The sequence below is a fragment of the Triticum dicoccoides genome, chromosome 7B, assembly GCF_002162155.2.
Source record: "Triticum dicoccoides isolate Atlit2015 ecotype Zavitan chromosome 7B, WEW_v2.0, whole genome shotgun sequence".
Classification (NCBI taxonomy): Eukaryota; Viridiplantae; Streptophyta; class Magnoliopsida; order Poales; family Poaceae; genus Triticum; species Triticum dicoccoides.
Window position 1 is genome coordinate 521,364,154 of NC_041393.1, and position 9,556 is coordinate 521,373,709.

Consider the following 9,556-nt stretch of genomic DNA (forward strand, 5'->3'; position numbering starts at 1 on the left):
TTCTCACATCCACATATGTCCCAAACCAAAAGTCAAACTCAGCCCCACCGAAACTTTCTATCCGGCGCCACCGAGTTCAGTTGACATAGCCACTGCCAGAAACCCTAATAGAGTCGGTCTCACCGATGGGATCTCGGTCTCACCGAGATGGGCTTGCAAATTCTCTATTGCCTATTGCAATAATTTCGGTCCCACCGAGGTATGCAATCGGTCCCACCGAGTTTGCCTGGCCAACTCTCTGTTTCGCTTATTACCCAAATCGGTCCCACCGAGTTTGTGTAGTCGGTCAAACCGAGTTGAGGCTTTACCCTAACCCTAGCAGATCGGTCCTACCGAGTTGATCATGCCGGTCCCACCGAAATGCATAACGGTCACATTATGAACTAAATCGGTGTGACCGAGTTTCACGATTCGGTCCCACCGAGTTTGGAAATTGTGTGTAACGGTTAGATTCTGTGTGGAGGCTATATAAACCCCTCCACCCAGTCTTCATTTGTGGAGAAAGCCATCAGAACATGCCTACACTTCCAACATACATTTTCTGAGAGAGAACCACCTACACTTGTGTTGAGGTCAAGATATTCCATTCCTACCACATAAATCGTGATCACTAGCCTTCCCCAAGTTGCTTTCCACTCAAATATTCTCTCCACCATATCCAAATCCTGTGAGAGAGAGTTGAGTGTTGGGGAGACTATCATTTGAAGCACAAGAGCAAGGAGTTCATCATCAACACACCATTTGTTACCTCTTGGAGAGTGGTGTCTCCTAGATTGGCTAGGTGTCACTTGGGAGCCTCCATCAAGATTGTGGAGTTGAACCAAGGAGTTTGTAAGGGAAAGGAGATCGCCTACTTCGTGAAGATCTACCCGAGTGAGGCAAGTCCTTCATGGGCAACGACCATGGTGGGATAGACAAGGTTGCTTCTTCGTGGACCCTTCGTGGGTGGAGCCCTCCGTGGACTCGCGCAACCGTTACCCTTCATGGGTTGAAGTCTCCATCAACGTGGATGTACGATAGCACCACCTGTTGGAACCACGGATAAAAAATCTCCGTGTCTCCAAATTGCATTTGCACACTCCAATCCCATCCCTTTACATTCTTGCAATTTGCATGTTTTACTTTCCGCTGCTCATATACTCTTGTCATGCTTGATTGATATGTATTGTGAATGTTAAAACTTGTGCCAAAACTCCACTTCAACTTAAAGAGATTAAAAACTGCAATTTTCTTACTTAGAGTCTATTCACCCCCCCCCCCCCTCTAGACACCTCTTCTCGATCCTTTCAGAGGCGCTTGATACTTGCTGCCTTTATAAGGAGATAAGGATTCACCCTTTTTCACCCTCGCCTTCTCTCATTCTCTGCCTCCCCCATTCTTGAGCTCCAGTGCCCAAGTTCTCATCTTTTCCGCCCCAACAAAGCACTCCGACCATGTCCGGATCTGGAGCGCAGGGCAAGTGGATGGCCTCCGCCGTCAAGGAGAAGGACATCACCCAGCTCCGGGAGGCTGTGTATCTGGCCAAGGAGATCGCCCACCGGCTTCCAGCCAAGGGACAGATTGTCCCTACTCCGGAGCCCTGTGAGAGGGTTGTTTTCCTCCCACACTTCGTCCACGGGCTGGGATTTCCCCTCCACCCGTTCGTCCGTGGACTCATGTTCTACTACGGGCTGGATTTTCACGATCTGGCCCCCAACTCCATCCTTAACATCTCGAGATTCATTGTCGTGTGTGAGGCCTTCATCCGCATCCCACCCACTTCGGATTATGGCTGAAGATCTTCAATGTGAAGCCGAAGGTGGTGAGCGGTCAACACACAGAGTGCCGAGGCGCCATGGTGAGCAAGATGCCCAACGTCGCATGGCCCGAAGGCTCTTTCATGGAGACTGTCAAGGGGTGGCAGAAGTCGTGGTTCTACATCACGGAGCCGCGCGGCACCAACTAGACGACGGCTCCCGCATTTCGGCCCGGAGCCCCGATGCGGCTCACATCCTGGCCGGAGAAGGGCCTAGACTGGTCCTCGTCGGACAAACTGACAACGCTTCAATCGCGCATACAGAGCATGATAAACAAGAAAATCAAGCTCGCCAATGTGATCCAGGTGATGCTGATTCGCCGGATCCTTCCATGTCAAGTCCGGACCTGCCAATTATGGGAGTATGAAGCGGCCAAGCACCAGACCTTGCTGCAGTTCTTCGGCACTGCGCACGAAGACATCTGGAAGGTGCTCTTCAAGGCCAACGAAACACGGTCGGACACCTCCGAGGACCGTGGGCACGATTTGGCCCATCCCGCTAGTCCGGTGAGTTTTTTCATGTTTTCAAGGTGTACCCTTTACTTGCATATTTGAGGAAGATGCCTAAGCTTCCCTATTAAATTTTTCAGGCCTGGACAAAGAAGGCGGAGTGGATTTACTGTCCGGCTCCGCTGCCTGAAGACGCCTAAATCCCGCTTCTGACAAAGATGCTGGTTCCGGCGCCCTATCAAGCGCTGGAGAAGAAGGCCAGGAAGAAGGCCAAGGGGACCAGGAGTGGTCTCCGTCAAAAGGGTACTTCGGACATGACGTCCCAAGACACCGAGGCTCACTCCTCCGCCGCCGAGGACGACGAGGAAGAGGAGGAGGAAGAAGAAGAAAGCCATTCTCCCCCTGCAAGGGGGAGAAAGAAGAGGACGGCCTCCATGCATTTCGAGGCTGAAGCGTCCAAGACGGGGAAAGCTTCCCTTCCGGACAACTCCACCGCGGCCATCGATAGCAGTTCGGAATGGCACCCCAGGGTCAAGCCCCTAGCCAAAACGTGAGTACTCCAAAACCAGGACACTTTCGTGTATCCGGCCTCACTACTTCATAGTTTTTAATGCATTGAATCATGCATTCGCAGTCCGGATCGGTCCAACCTCGAGCGGTCCTTATCTTCGGAGGATCCGCTGGACCCGGAGGCGATGGACAGCGGGACCCTTCCAGCGGCCTCTTCTCCCAAGCACATGGATGACGTCGAGGCGTCATCCCGAAGGATCCCAGGCGAGGGAGAGACGCAGGAGGCCGTCTGGGAGGTGTCGGAGGGTGAAACCTCGGCTGTCGGACACATGGGGGAGCAAACCCCCATGGATGCTAACGACGGGGGTCATATCAAATTCGGCCCCCAGCCGAATACCATTCCGGAGACCCATACGGCTCCGGAATCAGGCAAGCAACCTCTTTCAAGAGAAGGAGGTGCGCCTATTCCACCGGTGACCTCTGTTCATCCAGAGGCACTGGATACTTTGCTGGAAGCGCTGCGAGGCGCTTCCATTGTCGAGGAACACCGTACCCTTATGGGTACGATGATTGAGAGGATTCAGTCCCCGAAAAGAGGACTGACCGAAGCCTGCACTAGCCTTCTAACCGTCTTTGAGGTAAGCAATGCAATTATATAAAGAAAATATCACAGTATAGACAGTAGCCTGATGTCTATTACACAACCTTCTTCTTGTAGACGTTGCTGGGCCTCCAAGTGCAGAGGTTTGTAGGACAGTAGCAAATTTCCCTCAAGTGGATGACCTAAGGTTTATCAATCCGTGGGAGGCATAGGTAGAAGATGGTCTCTCTCAAACAACCCTGCAATCAAATAACAAAGAGTCACTTGTGTCCCCAACACACCCAATACAATAGTAAATTGTATAGGTGCACTAGTTCCGCGAAGAAATGGTGATACAAGCGTAATATGGATGGTAGATATAGGTTTTTGTAATCTAGAAATATAAAAACGACAAGGTAGCAAGTGGTAAAAGTGAACGAAAACGGTATTGCAATGCTAGAAAACAAGGCCTAAGGTTCACACTTTCACCAGTGCAAGTTCTCTAAACAATAATAACATAACTGGATCATATAACTATCCCTCAACATGCAACAAAGAGTCACTCCAAAGTCACTAATAGCAGAGAACAAACGAAGATATTATTGTAGGGTATGAAACCACCTCAAAGTTATCCTTTCTAATCGATCTATTCAAGAGTCCGTAGCAAAATAACACGAAGCTATTCTTTCCGTTCGATCTATCATAGGGTTTGTACTAGAATAACACCTTAAGACAAAAATCAACCAAAACCCTAATGTCACCTAGATACTCCAATGTCACCTCAAGTATCCGTGGGCATGATTATACGATATGCATCACACAATCTCAGATTCATCTATTCAACCAACACAAAGTACTTCAAAGAGTGCCCCAAAGTTTCTATCGAAGAATCAAGACGGAAACATGTGCCAACCCATATGCATAAGTTCACAAGGTCACTGAACCCGCAGGTTGATCACCACAATGTACATCAAGTAGATCACGTGAATATCCCATTATCACCACAAATAAGCACATGCAAGACATACATCAAGTTTTCTCAAATTCTTAAAGACTCAATCCGATAAGATAACTTCAAAGGGAAAACTCAATCCATTACAAGAGAGTAGAGGGGGAGAAACATCATAAGATCCAACTATAATAGCAAAACTCGCGTTACATCAAGATCGTGCCAAACCAAAAACGAGAGAGAGAGAGAGAGAGAGAGAGAGAGAGAGAGAGAGAGATCAAACACATAGCTACTGGTACATACCCTCAGCCCCAAGGGTGAACTACTCCATCCTCGTCATGGAGAGCACCGGGATGATGAAGATGGCCACCGGTGATGGATCCCCCCTTCGGCAGGGTGCCGGAACAGGGTCTCGATTGGTTTTTGGTGGCTACAGAGGCTTGCGGCGGCAGAACTCCCGATCTAGGTTATTTTCTGGGGGTTTCAGTATTTATAGGAATTTTTGGCGTATGTCTCATGTCAGGGGGGTATCCGGGCTGTCCATGAGGTAGGGGGCGCGCCCAGGGGTAGGCGCGCCCTCCACCCTCGTGGGCAGCCCGTGACTCTTCTGGCCCAATTCTTTCACTCTAGGGGCTTCTTTTGGTCCATAAAAAATCATCAAAAATTGGCACGTCAATTGGACTCCGTTTGGTATTCTTTTTCTGTAAAACTCAAAAACAAGGAGAAAACAGAAACTGGCACTGGGCTCTAGGTTAATAAGTTAGTCCCGAAAATCATGTAAAATAGCATATAAATGCATATAAAACATCCTAGATGGATAATATAATAGCATGGAACAATAAAAAATTATAGATACGTTGGAGACGTATCAAGCATCCCCAAGCTTAATTCCTTCTCGTCCTTGAGTAGGTAAATGATAAAAACAGAATCTTTGATGTGGAATGCTACCTAGCATATTTCTCAATGTAATTTTCTTTATTGTGGCATGAATGTTCAGATCCAAATGATTCAAGATAAATGTTCATATGAACATAAAAATAGTAATACTTCAAGCATACCAACAAGTAATCATGTCTTATCAAAATAACATAGCCAAAGAAAGCCTATCCCTACAAAATCATATAGTTAGGCTATGCTTCATTTTCGTCACACAAAATACTCCCATCATGCACAACCCCAGTTTCAGCCAATCAATTGGTTCATACTTTTTAACGTGCTTCAGCTTTTTTAACTCTCACGCAATACATGAGCGTAAGCCAGATATAACACTATGGGTGGAATAGAATATGATGATGGAGATTGTGTGGAGAAGACAAAAAAGGAGAAAGTCTCACATTGACGTGGCTAATCAACTGGCTATGGAGATGCCCATTGTCGGTGTCAAAACTGGTGGATCTCGGGTAGGGGGTCCCGAACTGTGCCTCTAAGGCTAATGGTAACAGGAGGCTGGGACACGATGTTTACCCTGGTTCGGGCCCTCTCGATGGAGGTAATACCCTACTTCCTGCTTGATTGATCTTGATAATATGAGTATTACAAGAGTTGATCTACCACGAGATCGTAGAGGCTAAACCCTAGAAGCTAGCCTATGATTATGATTGTTGTTCTTGTCCTACGGACTATACCCTCTGTTTTATATAAACACCAGAGGGAGCTAGGGTTACATAGAGTCGGTTACAGAGAAGGATATCTAACATCCGAATCACCAAGCTTGCCTTCCACGTAAAGGAGAGTCCCATCCGGACACGGGATGAAGTCATCAATCTTGTATCTTCATAGTCCAACAGTCCGGCCAAAGTATATAGTCTGGCTGTCCGGATACCCCCTAATCCAGGACTCCCTCAGTAGCCCCTGAACCAGGCTTCAATGATGATGAGTCCGGTGTGCAGTTTGTCTTCGGCATTGCAAGGCGGGTTCCATCTCCGAATACTCCAAGGTAGATTTCAAACACAAGGATCGTGTTCGGCTCTGCAAAATAAATTCCACATACCACCGTAGAGAGTATACTTTCTCACGAATCGAATCTGCTGACAATTTTTCATGATAGGACATCACACTGTGGCCCAGTTCAATACGAACCGTTTGTCCCAGCCCGCCACTACATGTATTGCAAGGCGGCTTTATTGACACGTCCTGTCGAAGCAGAGATCGTGTCCCCCTTATCACGGGATTCTCATCAATACAGGTGTGGGTAACCCAACTACGCCTGTTGGTATGACTCCTTGTTTTTAGGCAAGTCCCAAACGGTCACGTTGAGGACGCTTGATATTCACCTCCTGTATAGAGGGACTGAGGCCTGTTCCTATCTTTCCCACGCTTGCTCTTTCCCCCACCTCGAGTTCCATCACCCAAAGTTCAGGCTTAAGCACCCCGGATCTTCAATCATGTCCGGATCCAACCTTGAAGGCCGGTGGATGGCCTCCTCTGTCACAGAGGAGGACATTGCAAAGCTCAGGGAGGCCTGGTACCTGACCGCCAATGTCAAGCACAAGCTTCCTACCCAGGGACAGGTCATCCCCACTCCCGAACCCAACGAAAGCATTGTATTTGTTTCCCACTTCCTCGGAGGTTTAGGCTTTAGTCTTGATCCCTTCGTAAGAGGGCTCATGTTTTATTACGGGCTAGATTTTAACGATCTAGCTCCAGATTCCATCCTTCACATCTCGTCGTTCATCGTCGTGTGTGAAGCCTTCCTCCATATCACCCCACACATCGGCTTATGGCTCAAGACCTTCAATGTAAAGCCGAAGATGATCGATGGGCGACATGCGGAGTGCGGAGGCGCAATAATAAGCAAAAGCGCCGATGTTCCATGGCCAGAAGGTTCCTTCCCGGAGGTGTCCGATTTATGGCAATGGAGGTGGTTCTACATCGCAGCTCCTTGAGGCACAAAGTGGGCGGCTGACCCCGCCTTCCACTCGGGCCCTCCGCCTCAACCGGCGTCGTGGGCCAACGTGGGACAGGACTGGGGGCCTGCTAACGACGTGCCGATATTGCAGAGCCGTATTCAGGAGCTTATTGAGAGGGATATTAGCCTTATCAAAGTAATTCAGGTAATGCTAGTTCGACAGGCCTTGCCGTGCAAACGTCGACCTCTCCAGATGTGGGAGTTCAATCTAGAAGGACCGCGAACAATTCAGCACTTATTTGGCATGACGCTCGAAGGAAAGTGTCCGGACACCATCGAGGATGTGGGTTTGAATTGCAATCGTCCAGATACCCAAGTAACTCTGCAACCGAACACTCTGTTCATATTTATCACAACATTTATTCTGAAAACTATCCATGGCCAGGATTGGCTCAGCAAGGCAGAGAGGATCAGGTGTACGGCCCCGCTTCCCGAAGGCTCGCCGAATCCTGCATTAACCAGGATGCTCAAACACACGCTGAATCAAGTGCCATCGGGGAAAGATGAAGGGAAGAGCAGAGAAGCCGAGAACAAGCTTCACACTTTGTACATCCAAACCGGGGGAATTAATGTCTCCACAAAGGAGGATAATTGGGGAGGTGTATCTAAGGTTCCCTCCCCCCGCGGGAAGAAAAGGGCCGTCTCCGAAGGCTTGGAAGCGGAGGTGGCTAAGCAAGGGAAGAAAATTTATTTAGGGGGCCCTTCCCCAGAGGGCGTCCTCACCGCGCAACGCCCACAAACGGGCCAGCCCTCCACCAAGCTGTAAGTTAATTAAAGGTATAAATATATACTTCTTTTTCCTCCGAGAGCAATAACCAGGATCTATCTTGCAGTCCGGCTAGTAGCTCTTCTCAACAGAGTTCGTCTTCTGGGGATCTTCTTCAGGAGATGATGGAGAGTGAAACTCCACCCATCTCCCCGCCCCACGGGGCGGGCGACCCCGAGGTGTCATCGCGGAGGATTCCTGATCCGTCAAGGCCAGAAGTCAATGCTTTGGTGACCCCAAGTCTGGAGGGCTTGGCTCCTAAGGAGGGTAATAGGAAGAGTCCGAGGCTGTTCAGCACTCAGCCGGATACACTGACGGGACTTCTGGAGTGAGCCACTCTCTCAGAGGGTCACCATAGTTTAATGGGTACAGTGTTTGAGAAGATTTCATCCGCCAAAAGCGGGTTGAATGAAGCTTTTACGAGCCTGCTCAAAGGCTTTGAGGTACGCAACGAAATATGTAATCCTTTGGATGTACCGCACATGCTAGGTGTGCTCCTTATAGATAGTAGCCCCTGAGACTCTGGTTGCTAGCCCTAGGCGGCAATCGGAGGATCACACTCCCAAGTAATGATCGCACTGTATTATGTGCAGATGGCTAAGGGCCTGGCAGTTGACCGGATTGCTGAATTCGCCGAACTGAGGCAACAGCTTGACGCGGCAGACGCCGATATCGCGCTTGTGAACAAGCGACTTGACGAGTCATAGGGTATATGTTTTCATTTGGATTATCAGCGAATATCAAGAGGAGCGTGATGGTGACATCTGTGATATGTTGTGGCTGCAGATGGAGCTGCTGCCGTGGAGGCCCTAAGGGCGGAACTGGCCTTAGCCAAAGAACAAGCCAGGATGAGCAATGCGGCTGCCTTGAAGGCGGCCGAGGAGTTGAGAGACGAACAGGCTGCTCATCGCCGGAGCGAGGATAAAATAGCCGAGATGGCCGTGGAGCTAAAAGATGCTGCCAGCCAATATGGGCTCCTAGAAAAGGAGAGCCAAGTGAAAGCGGCTGACCTGAAGAAGGCCTTGGATGCTGCCAAGGAGACACGCTCTAAGGTCAGAGCTGTGCTGGAGGAGCTTCGACAAGCCAGAAATATCACGGCTGGGAGTTCATATTTCTTGCGGATGAAGTTTGGAGATCCAAAGTATGCTCCTCTGGATCAGTTATGGAGTGTTGCAGACGCGTATGCGGACCTGGCGAAAAGTACTGCTGATGCGACCAAGTTCTTCAAGGATCAGAAAGATCATGGGGTGGAAAGGTTGTTCTGGTCACAGTTCCGTGCTCCAACGCATCCGCTGCCGTTGAATGAGAAGATGGCCGCCTGAGCCGAGCTCCATAGGTTGTCCGGTCTTGCCATGAGATCTGTCATAGATCACCTTTGGCCGAAGGGACCAAAGTCAAACAGTTATTTTGGTTTAGTTCAACAATTCCTTGGTGATGTGTCATATATTGATGCTATGAAGAAGTCGGCGCGCATAGAAGGTGCGCGGATGGCCCTGGCCCGTGTGAAAACATATTGGGCGGATATGGAGGCCACCGTTATTGCAAACCCGAGTCCGGCAGGAAGCCAAGACCCGGCCGAGCACTATTTTGAGAAAGTC